This window comes from Oncorhynchus mykiss, chromosome 13 (genome assembly GCF_057628025.1).
Source record: "Oncorhynchus mykiss isolate SJ-2025 chromosome 13, ASM5762802v1, whole genome shotgun sequence".
Taxonomy (NCBI): domain Eukaryota; kingdom Metazoa; phylum Chordata; class Actinopteri; order Salmoniformes; family Salmonidae; genus Oncorhynchus; species Oncorhynchus mykiss.
Window position 1 is genome coordinate 44,211,371 of NC_143034.1, and position 13,463 is coordinate 44,224,833.

The following is a 13,463-nucleotide window of genomic DNA, read 5'->3' on the forward strand; positions in this document are numbered from 1 at the left end:
TGCTTCTCCTTTGTCCGCTGACGTGCAGCTCTCTCACAGAGACACACAACGTCTGAATACGGGGTTCCCCCCTGTATTCTCATGGTAATAAGTGTTGTCTGTGTGCTTTTTTTTGTCATGTGAGGATTTCTCCCAGGGTCCTCGGGGTAACACGTGACACAGCACAGAGAAGCACACCCACACACACACACACAAAGTCATAATTCTCAAATAAAGAAACACATATTTTATTTAACCAGGCAAGTCAGTTAAGAACAAATTCTTATTTACAATGACGGCTAAAACCCAGACGACATTGGGCCAATTGTGCGCCGCCCTTATGGGACTCCAAATCACAGCCGGATGTGATACAGCCTGGATTTGGAGCAGAGACTGTAGTGACACTGAGATTGCAGTGCTTAAAACCGCCGCGCCACTCGGGAGCCCAAATGAACAACATAAACACACCTACACACATCAATAAAGGATGAAGATGTGACCGACAGCCATTCCTCTGTCTTCGTGTGTTCTCTGCATGTTGTGACTTTGTGCACTGACACTGGCGCAAGCACACACACACACCCACAGACAAACACGCTGTTGCTGTCGTGACCTGGAATATGTGTGTATATCAGCATCATGACACCCCTGGCCTCTGAGAGGTCACATGGTATGAGGGGTGTCCTCCTTCCTGCCAACAGACTTCGTTAATTACGGCAGAGGTCGTTTTGGGCCTCTGGTCTATCTGATTCACAGGTATCTGTTAACCTCATCCTCTCTAGGGAGAAAGGATGGACCAATGGAGGGATTTGGAGTGTGTGTGTGTGTGTGTGTGTGTGTGTGTGTGTGTGTGTGTGTGTGTGTGTGTGTGTGTGTGTGTGTGTGTGTGTGTGTGTGTGTGTGTGTGTGTGTGTGTGTGTGTGTGTGTGTGTGTGTGTGTGCCGTAAATAGAAAAAGAGGCATTATCATCTGTACTGTACATTATGTGCTTGTCTGTTTCTTCATAGCATCCCTCTCCCCCTCTCCTTTCCTCAGCCGGCCCTCCATTTCACACACAGGTCGCAGAGACTTGGTCTGCGATAAACATGTGACACACTGATATCTCAGTCTACAAAGACAACTTAGGGAGAGAGGCAGACTAATGCTCTACCTATCTTGTGTTGTTTCTATGATTCATATCATTCAGGTTAGAATGAGGAAGAAGGATTCAATGTCTCACATGGCCTGGACCACCCGGAAGTATTCAGACCCCTTCTTTTCCCCCACATTGTTACAACCTTACCTAAAATGAATTCAATAAAACAATCTTCATCAATCTACATATAATACACCATAATGACAACGTGAAAGCAGTTTTTTTTTTTTGGTGCAAATTTAAAATAAAAAAGCAAAGTAAGTATTCAGACCCTTTGCTGTGAGACTCGGAATTGAGTTCAGGTGCATCCTGTTTCCATTGGTCATCCTTGAGACGTTTCTACAACTTGATTGGAGTCCACCTGTTGTAAATTCAATTGATTGGGCATGATTTGGAAAGGCGCACACCTGTCTGTAGAAGGTCCCACAGTTGTCAGTGCTTGTCAGAGCAACAACCAAGCCATTAGGTCGAAGGGATCGTCTGTCCGTAGAGCTCCGTGACAAGATTGCAACGAGGAACAGATCTGGGGAAGGGTAACAAAACATTTCTGCAGCGTTGAAGGTCCCCAAGAACACAGTGGCCTCCATCATTCTTTCAGTTTTTGACGATTGCTTACACACTGAAAGGGAATGCTTAGACAAAAGCATCAACACCTTTCGTAACCATGCCTTTAACAAAGGCACCAAAAGGTACAAACCCATTTTCTGCTTTGCACTTTGTTTGCAAATCTGCAACACACTACACACTGTTTCTTACATTAGACACTCTGTTGAAGAATGAAATCTCTTGCAATCATCGGGAAAATACTTCTATTCAAAATGCTAAACATTCCTGAAATTGGCAACACCCACACCCACACACACACACATGAAAACACTTCTACAGTAATTGAACACCAATTAGTCTGAGCCTCAGCACTACAAATAGACCTCAGGTAAGATCACCTCTTTGGTGAGAACTTTGCAAACATGGAGGCAGCGAGAGGAAGAGGAAGAGAGAGAGGAAGAGGAAGAGAGAGAGGAGTGGGAGGACGAGGACAAGAACAAAGAAGGGGACCAGGCAATAGACAGAGACATTTGTCCGACGACATTAAGGGCTACTTTGGTGGACCCATGTCATAAATCATGGCCTGACGATGAGGGAGGCAGAGAGTCCAGTCCAACCTGAGTCGCTACACAATAGCATCCATAATACGGACATTTAGACTGGAGAACAGGTATGTCTTCTACTTTCTACACTAGACTGTACCTACAGTGGGGCAAAAAAGTATTTAGTCAGCCACCAATCGTGCAAGTTCTTCCACTTAAAAAGATGAGAGAGGCCTGTCATTTTCTTCATAGGTACACTTCAACTATGACAGACAAAATGAGAAAAAAAATCCAGAAAATCACATTGTAGGATTTTTTATTAATTTGCTCACCGTTCACACTGACAACAAGTTCAAACAGGTGCCATTAATACAGGTAACGAGTGGAGGACAGAGGAGCCTCGTAAAGAAGAAGTTACAGGTCTGTGAGAGCCAGAAATGTTGCTTGTTTGTAGGAGACCAAATGCTTATTTTCCACCATAATTTGCAAATAAATTCATTAAAAATCCTACAATGTGATTTTCTGGATGTTTTTTTTTTCTCATTTTGTCTGTCATAGTTGATGTGTACCTATGATGAAATTACAGGCCTCTCTCATCTTTTTAAGTGGGAGAACTTGCACAATTGGTGGCTGACTAAATACTTTTTTGCCCCACTGTATGTAATTGTTGCACATCATTCTGCATCACAGTACAATACAATGTAGTCCTACAATATTCGGTCTACGCTCCTCAGTGAACAAAACAATGGGTATAGTGCTATGAAGTACATGTAATACAGTTTTGATGTTACTGTGTACAGTATGACAGCCTGTAGCTTGTAGTTTTGACTGAATGTGTCTGACCCAATCCACCCCCCACCCCCGTAGACATTGTAGTTCTGTGTTTTGAGTTACACCATATTCACAGTACAATGTGTTTGCATTTTCTGTCTTGGACATTGATGCAGCTGCACAACCTCATGAGTTCATTTCCATTGAGGAAGCTGGATTCAATCTAGCTAAAAACCAGGCGTTGGGGCCGAAATGTTACAGGACAAAGAGCCGTTGTGAATGTCTCTGGGCCGCGCAGGGGGAATGTTACAGAGCCGTAGTGAATGTCCCTGGGCAGCGCAGGGGGAATGTTACAGAGCCGTTGTGAATGTCCCTGGGCAGCGCAGGGGAATGTTACAGGGCCGTAGTGAATGTCCCTGGGCAGCGCAGGGGAATGTTACAGAGCCGTAGTGAATGTCCCTGGGCAGCGCAGGGGGAATGTTACAGAGCCGTTGTGAATGTCTCTGGGCCGCGCAGGGGGAATGTTACAGAGCCGTTGTGAATGTCTCTGGGCCGCGCAGGGGGAATGTTACAGAGCCGTTGTGAATGTCTCTGGGCCGCGCAGGGGGAATGTTACAGAGCCGTAGTGAATGTCCCTGGGCAGCGCAGGGGGAATGTTACAGAGCCGTAGTGAATGTCCCTGGGCAGCGCAGGGGAATGTTACAGAGCCGTAGTGAATGTCCCTGGGCAGCGCAGGGGGAATGTTACAGAGCCGTTGTGAATGTCCCTGGGCAGCGCAGGGGGAATGTTACAGAGCCGTTGTGAATGTCTCTGGGCCGCGCAGGGGGAATGTTACAGAGCCGTTGTGAATGTCTCTGGGCCGCGCAGGGGGAATGTTACAGAGCCGTAGTGAATGTCCCTGGGCAGCGCAGGGGGAATGTTACAGAGCCGTTGTGAATGTCTCTGGGCCGCGCAGGGGGAATGTTACAGAGCCGTTGTGAATGTCCCTGGGCAGCGCAGGGGGAATGTTACAGAGCCGTTGTGAATGTCTCTGGGCCGCGCAGGGGGAATGTTACAGAGCCGTTGTGAATGTCTCTGGGCCGCGCAGGGGGAATGTTACAGAGCCGTTGTGAATGTCTCTGGGCCGCGCAGGGGGAATGTTACAGAGCCGTTGTGAATGTCCCTGGGCCGCGCAGGGGGAAATATCACCTTGTGCACCGCCATTAGTCTGCAAGGAGTTCTCCATCACCATGCCACCCTCGGTCCCTACAATACTGCAACACATAATCATGTTTCTGGAGGCACTACATAATACAGTTGTACAGGACGGACCAGAGCAGACCAGGTTTGTTGTCATCTGGGATAATGTTAGTTTCCACCAGGCTGCTCTGGTCAGGGACTGGCTCACCAACCACAATAACTTCACAGTTGTACAGGACGGACCAGAGCAGCCCAGGTTTGTTGTCATCTGGGATAATGTTAGTTTCCACCAGGCTGCTCTGGTCAGGGACTGGCTCACCAACCACAATAACTTCACAGTTGTACAGGATGGACTAGAGCAGCCCAGGTTTGTTGTCATCTGGGATACTGTTAGTTTCCACCAGGCTGCTCTGGTCAGGGACTGGCTCACCAACCACAATAACTTCACAGTTGTACAGGACGGACCAGTGCAGACCAGGTTTGTTGTCATCTGGGATAATGTTAGTTTCCACCAGGCTGCTCTGGTCAGGGACTGGCTCACCAACCACAATAACTTCACAGTTGTACAGGACGGACCAGAGCAGCCCAGGTTTGTTGTCATCTGGGATAATGTTAGTTTCCACCGGGCTGCTCTGGTCAGGGACTGGCTCACCAACCACAATAACTTCACAGTTGTATACTTGTCCCCTTTACTCCCCATTTCTCAATCCAATTGAGGAATTACTTTCGGCTTGGCGTTGGAAAGTGTAGGACCGCCAACCACATGACCGCCTGCCTCTTCTGCAAGTAATGGAAGAGGCATGCGGAGACATTGAGGTGGGGTCAGTCCAGGGTCGGATACAAGGCAATATTTTCCTCGTTGCCTAGCCAGGGATGACATTGCTTCATGTGGAAGAGGTGATGTGGTCAGTCCCTAACTGAAGGCGGGATCCATAAACCATCCACCCCATCCCTTACAGTCCCTTGCAATACTTTTTGTTTACCATTGCACTGTAATTTTACTGTAATTATTTTTGTTTCTGTGAGTTTACAGTAACATCTTATATTGATTACTATACTGTAATTCTACTTTTCTTTTGTGTTGTTGTTGTTTTAGAAACCTGCGATGGCAAACGCTGTATATACTGTAGCTCCAGTGGAGCTCTCCTCTGTGGAGATGGGAGAACCTTCCAAAAGGACAACCATCTCTGCAGCACTCCACCAATCAGAAATGTATGGTAGAGTGGCCAGACGTAAGCTACTCCTCAGTAAAAGGCACATGACAGCCCACTTGGAGTTTGCCAAAAGGCACCAAAAGCACTCACACCATGAGAAACAAGATTCTCTGATCTGATGAAACCAAGATTGAACTCTTTGACCTGAATGCCAAGCATCACAGCTGGAGGAAACCTGGCACCATCCCTATGGTGAAGCATGGTGGCGGCAGCATCATGCTGTGAGGATGTTTTTCAGCGGCAGGGACTGGGAGACTTGTCAGGATCGAGAGAAAGATGAACAGTACAGAGAGATCCTTGATGAAAACCTGCTCCAGAGCGCTCAGGACCTCAGACTGGGGCAAAGGTTCACCTTCCAACAGGACAACACCCCTAAGCAGGGGCGCCGCCAGGGATTTTGGGCCCCATGAAAAGATATCACATTGGGCTCCACCACCACAGGCCACACCAACCCTGCGCAATTGCTGTAACCACACACCTCCAGAACCCAATCGACCCAATCAAAGCTTTAAATAACTCTACCTTTGCAGGCTCGCAACTCTCTTGTAGTCCAATGTTTACTGTACAATATTTACTGACAGTGAGCTGTGAAAATATAACACTGTGCAGACATGCATGCAACATTCTGCATACAGTGGAATTCACTATTTGATGCAAGACTGACACCCCTTATAAGAAATGTGCTGAAGGTCATCTTTTCGAGTCTAAATGTAATTTTAATGGTCAAATTCTTGAATGGAAAATTCTCTTAACATTAATGAACAACTTAAAATAAATATAACTTAAATATACATTAACCTCTTCAATTAAAATAAATGAACATGATCCTCTATTGAATGATATAACAAACTAAATAATCAAATCAGCAGCAGATTTTTGAACTAAGTATACATACCAACTAGAAAATAAGCAGCTGTAAAAGTGGTAATGAAAAGGCCTGATGGTGGCGCTAGAGGAAAGGTCATGAGGTCACCAAATCAATAGGTTTCTTCCACTTGGAGTGATGATTGTGCACAACAAATTCTATGGAAATCCAGCCATTACTTTGAGATATATCTTGTTCTCAGTCTGTTCTCAGTCTGTTCTCAGTCTGTTCTCAGTCTTGTTCTCGGCCCGTGGGCATCATGTGTGTAGTGATCCAATATCCATAGCCATGCCATTTAACAGTTATCAGTGTACCTTGCTCAGCCTTCCTCAACAAGAGCCCAGTGCCGAGCCTTCTTGCTAGCAAAGTCACTGATCAGATTGTTTTTCAACATCCTCACTTTGTCTGTCTCTTTCTGTGCACCTTCTCTCATTTGCTCCATCCTCATCATCTGCATTGGTACTGCCGGCGCTGTCTTTCACCTCTTCCTCCACTTCCACACACTTCCCTGACAAAACTGTATCACTTGAAGAGGGTCCTGGCTCTGTGGAGTGTACATGACGCATATGATAATATGTTCTATAATATAATGTCATTTGTAATAACATTATAACCACATTTTCAGTTACTACCATTTTGGTGACTTAAATGATCTGCCTGCACCACGGAAAAAATTAAACAGTACTGAATCCTGCAGAATATTGACCCAAATTACCTGCAGTTGCGTATTACCACCACTAGATGTCAGTAAATGACCAAAATAATTACAGTGTTTTAATTCTTATCATAAAGGATTTAATCATTCCCACGGATCCCCTGCAATTTTGTCAACTGCCATGTCATTCAACACAATGCTGCTCACCTCCTTCTTCATTTGGGAGTAGGGCTGGTTCAGGGGTATGGGGAGGGGGAGACAGGGGTTGCTGAGCCTGAAGCTGCATCTGTTGGGCCTGGCACCAGGCAGGGGCAGGGACAACTGATTTAGCATAAAAAGCTTGCTAAAGGTTTGCCTGCATTGATTAAATGTCGGCTGAAAGAGGAGTGAAATGGGAACACAGAATTTTCTGTGAATATATTATGTAACTAATGTCATGGGAGCAAATGTAGCCTATTTCACTATGGACTAAGCTAACAGGTTAATTTCGACCACTCACGAACTACACCCACCTTCCTTTGTGCAGAATAGAGTGAAATACTGTCTCCTTTTCTCTTCTCTCTCCTGTCTTTCTTGTCTTTCTTTTTTAAACACACAGCCAAGACAACGCAGGAGTGGCTTCGGGACATGTATCTGAATGTCCTTGAGTGGCCCAGCCAGAGCCCGGACTTGAACCTGATCCAACATCTCTGGAGAGACCTGGAAATCGCTGTGCAGCGATGCTCCCCATCCAACCTGACAGCGCTTGAGAGGATCTGCAGAGAAGAATGGGAGAAACTCCCCAAATACAGGTGTGCCAAGCTTGTAGCGTCATACCCAAGAAGACGTGAGGCTGTGATTGCTGCCAAAGGTGCTTCAACAAAGTACTGAATAATTCTGAATACTTAAATAAATGTAATATATCCGTTTAATTATTTGATACATTTTCAAAAATGTCTAAAAACCTGTTTTTGCCTTGATTTTATGTGGTATTGTGTGTAGATTGATGAGGGAGAAAAAAACAAATGTAATACATTTTAGAATAAGGCTCTAACATAACAAAATGTGGGAAAACTCAAGGGGCCTGAATATTTTTCCGAATGCACTGTGTACTGTACAGCCTAACACAATATCCACAGCCAGCAGACTCACTGCAATAAGAACATTACATAATGGTTTACAACAATTACATAGAAATGATCAGACATTACATCTATTAACAAACAGCTCCTGATAACAACCTTTGAGAGGAGCCACATCGTGATCTAACCCCTGGATCAGGTCGAGAGGGAGTCGTGACACATCCCAGGCCCCCACACTGGGCATGAGTCACTCCTCCCCCCCTCCAAGGACTGGATGACTTACAGACTCAGACAGATAAACAAACAGCAAATAAAAAGACAGAATGCTCACAGGCTGTGCCACTGCCAAGCGTCAGCTTCTGTCAAGAGTTGTACTTGGTTCAGTACTGATTTAAGAGGAAGCTGGGCATTCCTCTGTTATGGAAGACGCCTGTCCTTTATAGGCACTCAATGAATGGCCCTTTTCTTGTATTACACTTAGTCTAGACAAAATATGATCTCATGAAAATGTATTACTATTGATGTTATTATTGGATTTGATATTATTTGATATATAAAAATAGGAAAGGATTAAAGGAGAAATCACAGTGCCGACTGTGCTGAAATGTCCTGATATTAACTGTCCTCATATTTACTGCTCTCTCTCTCTCTCTCTCTCTCTCTCTCTCTCCCTCTCTCTCTCTCTCTCTCTCTCTCTCTCTCTCTCAAATAAATCACATTGCTGTCGTTTAGTTTGACTGGAGGCTTAATGCACTTTTAGCCTAATGCCATTCGGCGCCAGGTTCTCACTGTTTTCTCTCCCTGCAGCAGCCCGGAGTGTTCGACATGATTGTCTATCTCCTCCCTCCCTGCCACGCCCTGCATTAGCTCCTGGCAGACAGCCTTCTCAAGGCCCATAGCTCTCAACTCAGGCCCCTCCATTCTCCACTTCTCTGTCCAGGCTGCTGCAGATAACAGCTAGGAGAATGGTCCGATTACGACCAATAACAGTGGAACACATTCAAGTTTGAAGCTATCAGATAGACAAGTCACTTTGCCAGAGGTACTGCACGTGGACCAGAAAATAGGATGAGCTCATAGCACCGCAAAGTCCGACCATGTTCAGTGGAACTGATACAGTATTTCAACAACAAGCCACAGGTAAAGGCGTAGAATTAATTTCATCCACGCCCGTTTTCTCCTTCACATTACATTGGAGATGCTTAGCTGTTCATTAAAAGTCAACATTGCAGAGCACAAAAAGGGCAACAAGGACCCTTGAGTGAGAAAATAAACAGATGCATAAATGGATGATTGTATGATCGGAGGGACAAAGGACTGAAGAAGTGAAAGGAGGGGTATGATTCTAACAGCGAGGTGGACGGTGCAGCCTTTTGGTAGCTGCCAACCGGGATGCAAGGTTGCTGGGAAATGTTTGATTGTGTTTAAAGCTGCGGTTCTGCAGAAGTAGGACACATTCATTTAAGTCAATTGCAGCCTGCCTGCTGCCTGTCTGCACCAAACAGAGAGGAGTGGGAGGAAGGAGGAGAGACGAGGGAGGGAGTAGGGAGAGAGGAGACAGTGGACGGGATCCTAACCTTGAACAGCTATAAAATAGTTGACCAGGTCAGGTGGCACCAGCTCTCTTTGTAGTACCAGTCTATTATCATATGTTATCATTATCTGTCACGCCCTGTTAAACTTGAAGTCATAGCGATGGTAAACAATGAGATCCGCCATCTGCCAGTGTTCCACCTCTTCTACTCCCACACAGCCATGACATAGACTGACAAGGTGAATCCAGGTGAACGCTATGATCCCTTATTGATGTCACCTGTTAAATCCACGTCAAGCAGTGTAGACGAAAGGGAGGAGTTAGGTTAAAGAAAGATTTTGAAGCCTTGAGACAATTGAGACGTGTATTGAATATATGCGCCATTCAGAAGGTGAATGGGCAAGACAAAATACTTAAGTGCCTTTGAATGAGGTATTGTAGTGGGTGTCAGGCGCACCGGTTTCTGTCTAGAACTGCAACTCTGCTGGGTTTTCCACACACAACAGTTTCCCGTGTGTATCAAGAATGGTCCACCACCCAAAGAACATTCAGCCAACTTGACACAAATGTGGAAAGCATTGGAATCAACATGGGCCAGCGTCCCTGTGGAACGCTTTCGACACCTTGTGGAGTTGGAGCTCTTCTGAGGGCAAAAGAGGGTGCAACTCAATATTAGGAAGGTGTTGTTAGGCAACAGGATAGATAATAAAAAGTAACAGCAGCGTATGTGATGAGTCAAAAGTGTTGGTGAGATAGTAATGCAGATAGTTTGGGTAGCTGTCGGTTAACGATTTAACTAGCTAGTCTTATGGCTTGGGGGTAGAAGCTGTTCAGGGTTCTGTTGGTTCCAAACCTGTCTACAACTTGCCTATGACTTGGGTGGCTGGAGTCTTTTTAATTATATATTTTTTTACCCCTTTTTCTCCCCAATTTCGTGGTATCCAATTGTTGTAGTAGCTACTATCTTGTCTCATCGCTACAACTCCCGTACGGGCTCGGGAGAGACGAAGGTTGAATGTCATGCGTCCTCCGATACACAACCCAACCAGCCGCACTGCTTCTTAACACAGCCCGCATCCAACCCGGAAGCCAGCCGCACCAATGTGTCGGAGGCTACACCGTGCACCTGGCAACCTTGGCTAGGACGCACTGCGCACTGCGCCCGGCCCGCCACAGGAGTCGCTGGTGCGCGATGAGACAAGGACATCCCTACTGACCAAGCCCTCCCTAACCCGGACGACGCTAGGCCAATTGTGCGTCGTGCGAACCCAGGGACTCTGATGGCACAGCTGGCGCTGCAGTACAGCGCTGGAGCGCTACAGTGGCTGGAGTCTTAAACCATTTTTAGGGCCATCCTTTGACACCACATGGTATAGAGGTTCTGCTGTAGGGTTTTGAATTGTAGTCCCTGTCTCACTGTGTGAGTCTGACTGAATGAGACAAATTACCCGGAGATCCAGTCTATCTCTTTATCGGTCCAACACATGAAGAGGAAGCTGTAGAAGGCCTTTCAAAAGGAGCAGGTGAAGTTCCTTGAGACGACGCACTGGTTGCTTTGTTGGATTGCGTCCCCATTCCCACAGCTCCGGCGGGTCAAAAGACTGGGATGTGTAGCGCACGGACACTAGTTCAACTGGATGTGCCTATGGGCTGGGATGTGTAGCGCACGGACACTCATTCAACTGGATGTGCCTATGGGCTGGGATGTGTAGCGCACGGACACTAGTTCAACTGGATGTGCCTATGGGCTGGGATGTGTAGCGCACGGACACTAGTTCAACTGGATGTGCCTATGGGCTGGGATGTGTAGCGCACGGACACTAGTTCAACTGGATGTGCCTATGGGCTGGGATGAGTAGGGCACGGACACTAATTCAACTGGATGTGCCTGGGATGAGCTGATGTAGGTTAAATAGCATGAGGCATCGTCCATGTACAGTGCCTCAGAAAGTATTCATACACCTTGACTTATTCCATATGTTGTTGTGTTACAGCCTGAATTTTAAAAAATGATATCACCCTTTAATGACAAAGTGAAAACATGTTTCTCAAAATCTTTTCAAAATGTATTGGAAATGAAATACAGAAAAATCGCATTTACAGAAGTATTCACACCTGTTGAGTCAATACATGTTAGAATCAATTTTGGGAGCGATTATAGCTGTGAGTCTTTCTGGGTAGGTCTCTAAGAGCTTTGCACACCTGGATTAAACAATATTTGACCATTATTCTGTTCTTCAAGCTCTGCAAAGTTGGTTGTTGGTTGATCATTGTTAAGCAGCCATTGTCACGCCCTGACCTTAGAGAGCCTTTTTATTTCTCTATTTGTTTAGGTCAGGGTGTGATTTGGGTGGGCCTTCTAGTTAGTCTATTTCTTTGTTGGTTCCCAATCAGAGGCAGCTGTCTATCGTTGTCTCTGATTGGGGATCATACTTAGGCAGCTCTTTTTCCCACCTTCAGTTGTGGGATCTTGTTTGTGTGTAGTTGCTTTCTGCACTGCATATAGCTTTACGTTCGGGTTGCTGTTTTTTTTTGTTTTTTTGGCTGTCATTTAAAATAGAAGTATAATGTACGCCTACCACACTGCACCTTGGTCTCCTTCTAACAATGGACGTAACAGCCATTTGCAAGTCTTGTCTCAGATTTTCAAGCCTATTTACTAAAACTGTAACTAGGCCACTCAGGAACATTCAATGTCGTGTTGGTAAGCAACCCCAGTGTATATTTGGCCTTGTGTTTAAGGTTATTGTCCTGCTGAAAGGTGAATTTGTCTCCCAGTGTCTGTTGTAAAGCAGACTGAAACAGGTTTTCCTCTAGGATTTTGCTTGTGCTTAGCTCTAATCTGATTATTTTTTTCAAACTCCCTAGTCCTTTCTGATGACAACCATATCCATAACATGATGCAGCCACCACCAGGCTTAAAAATATGAAGAGTGGTACTCAGTGATGTGTTGGATTTTCTCTAAACATTACTTTATGTCGTGAATACAAAGCGTACATTTTTTTTTGCAGTTTTACTTTTTTGTAAACAGGGTGCATGTTTTGGACTATTTTTGTATTCTGTACAGGCTTCCTCCTTTTCACTCTGTCATTTTAGGTTAGTATTGTGGCGTAACTACAATGTTGTCAATCCATCCTCAGTTTTCTCCTATCACATCCATTAAACTCTGTAACTGTTTTAAAGTCACCATTAGCCTCATGGTGAAATCCCCGAGTGGTTTCCTTCTCTCCCTGAGTTAGGAAGGATGCTTGTATCTTTGTAGTGACTGAGTGTATTGATACACCTTCCAAAGTGTAATTAATAACTTCACCATGCTCAAGGGGATATTCAATGTTTGATTTTATTATTTTTTACCCATCTGCCAATAGGTGGCCTTCTTTGAGAGACATTGGGAAAACCTCCCTGTTCTTTGTGGTTGAATCTGTTTGAAATTCACTGCTCGACTTGAGGGACCTTGTATGTGTGGGGTACAGAGATGAGGTAGTTACTGTACTCAAATCACGTTAAACACTATTGCACACAGAGTATTACGTGACTGGTTAAGCATAAAGTTTACTCCTGAACTTATTTAAGCTTGCCATAGCAAAGGGATTGAATACTTATTGACTCACGACATTTCAGCTTTTCATTTTTTAAATTAATTTGTAAAAAAAAAAAGTTAAACTAAATTCCAGTTTTACATTATGGGGTATTGTGCGTAGGCCAGCGACACAGAATCAAAATGTCGTCCATTTTTAAATTCAGGCTGGAAAAAGTCAAGGTGTGAATACTTTCATAAGGTACTGTGCTTTCTCCTATTGGGCCTACTCACCTGCAGGATTTGTGTGGCTGTCGTTACAGGCAGAAGGGTGTTAACCTAAAACGAATGCCAATAGGGATGGACGTTAAGCTGCAGAACAGAATGATACACACACACGCACACACAAATTGAGATTTATATGCCAGCCCCTGATTTCAGCCCCCTCTGTGTGTGTGGGTTTC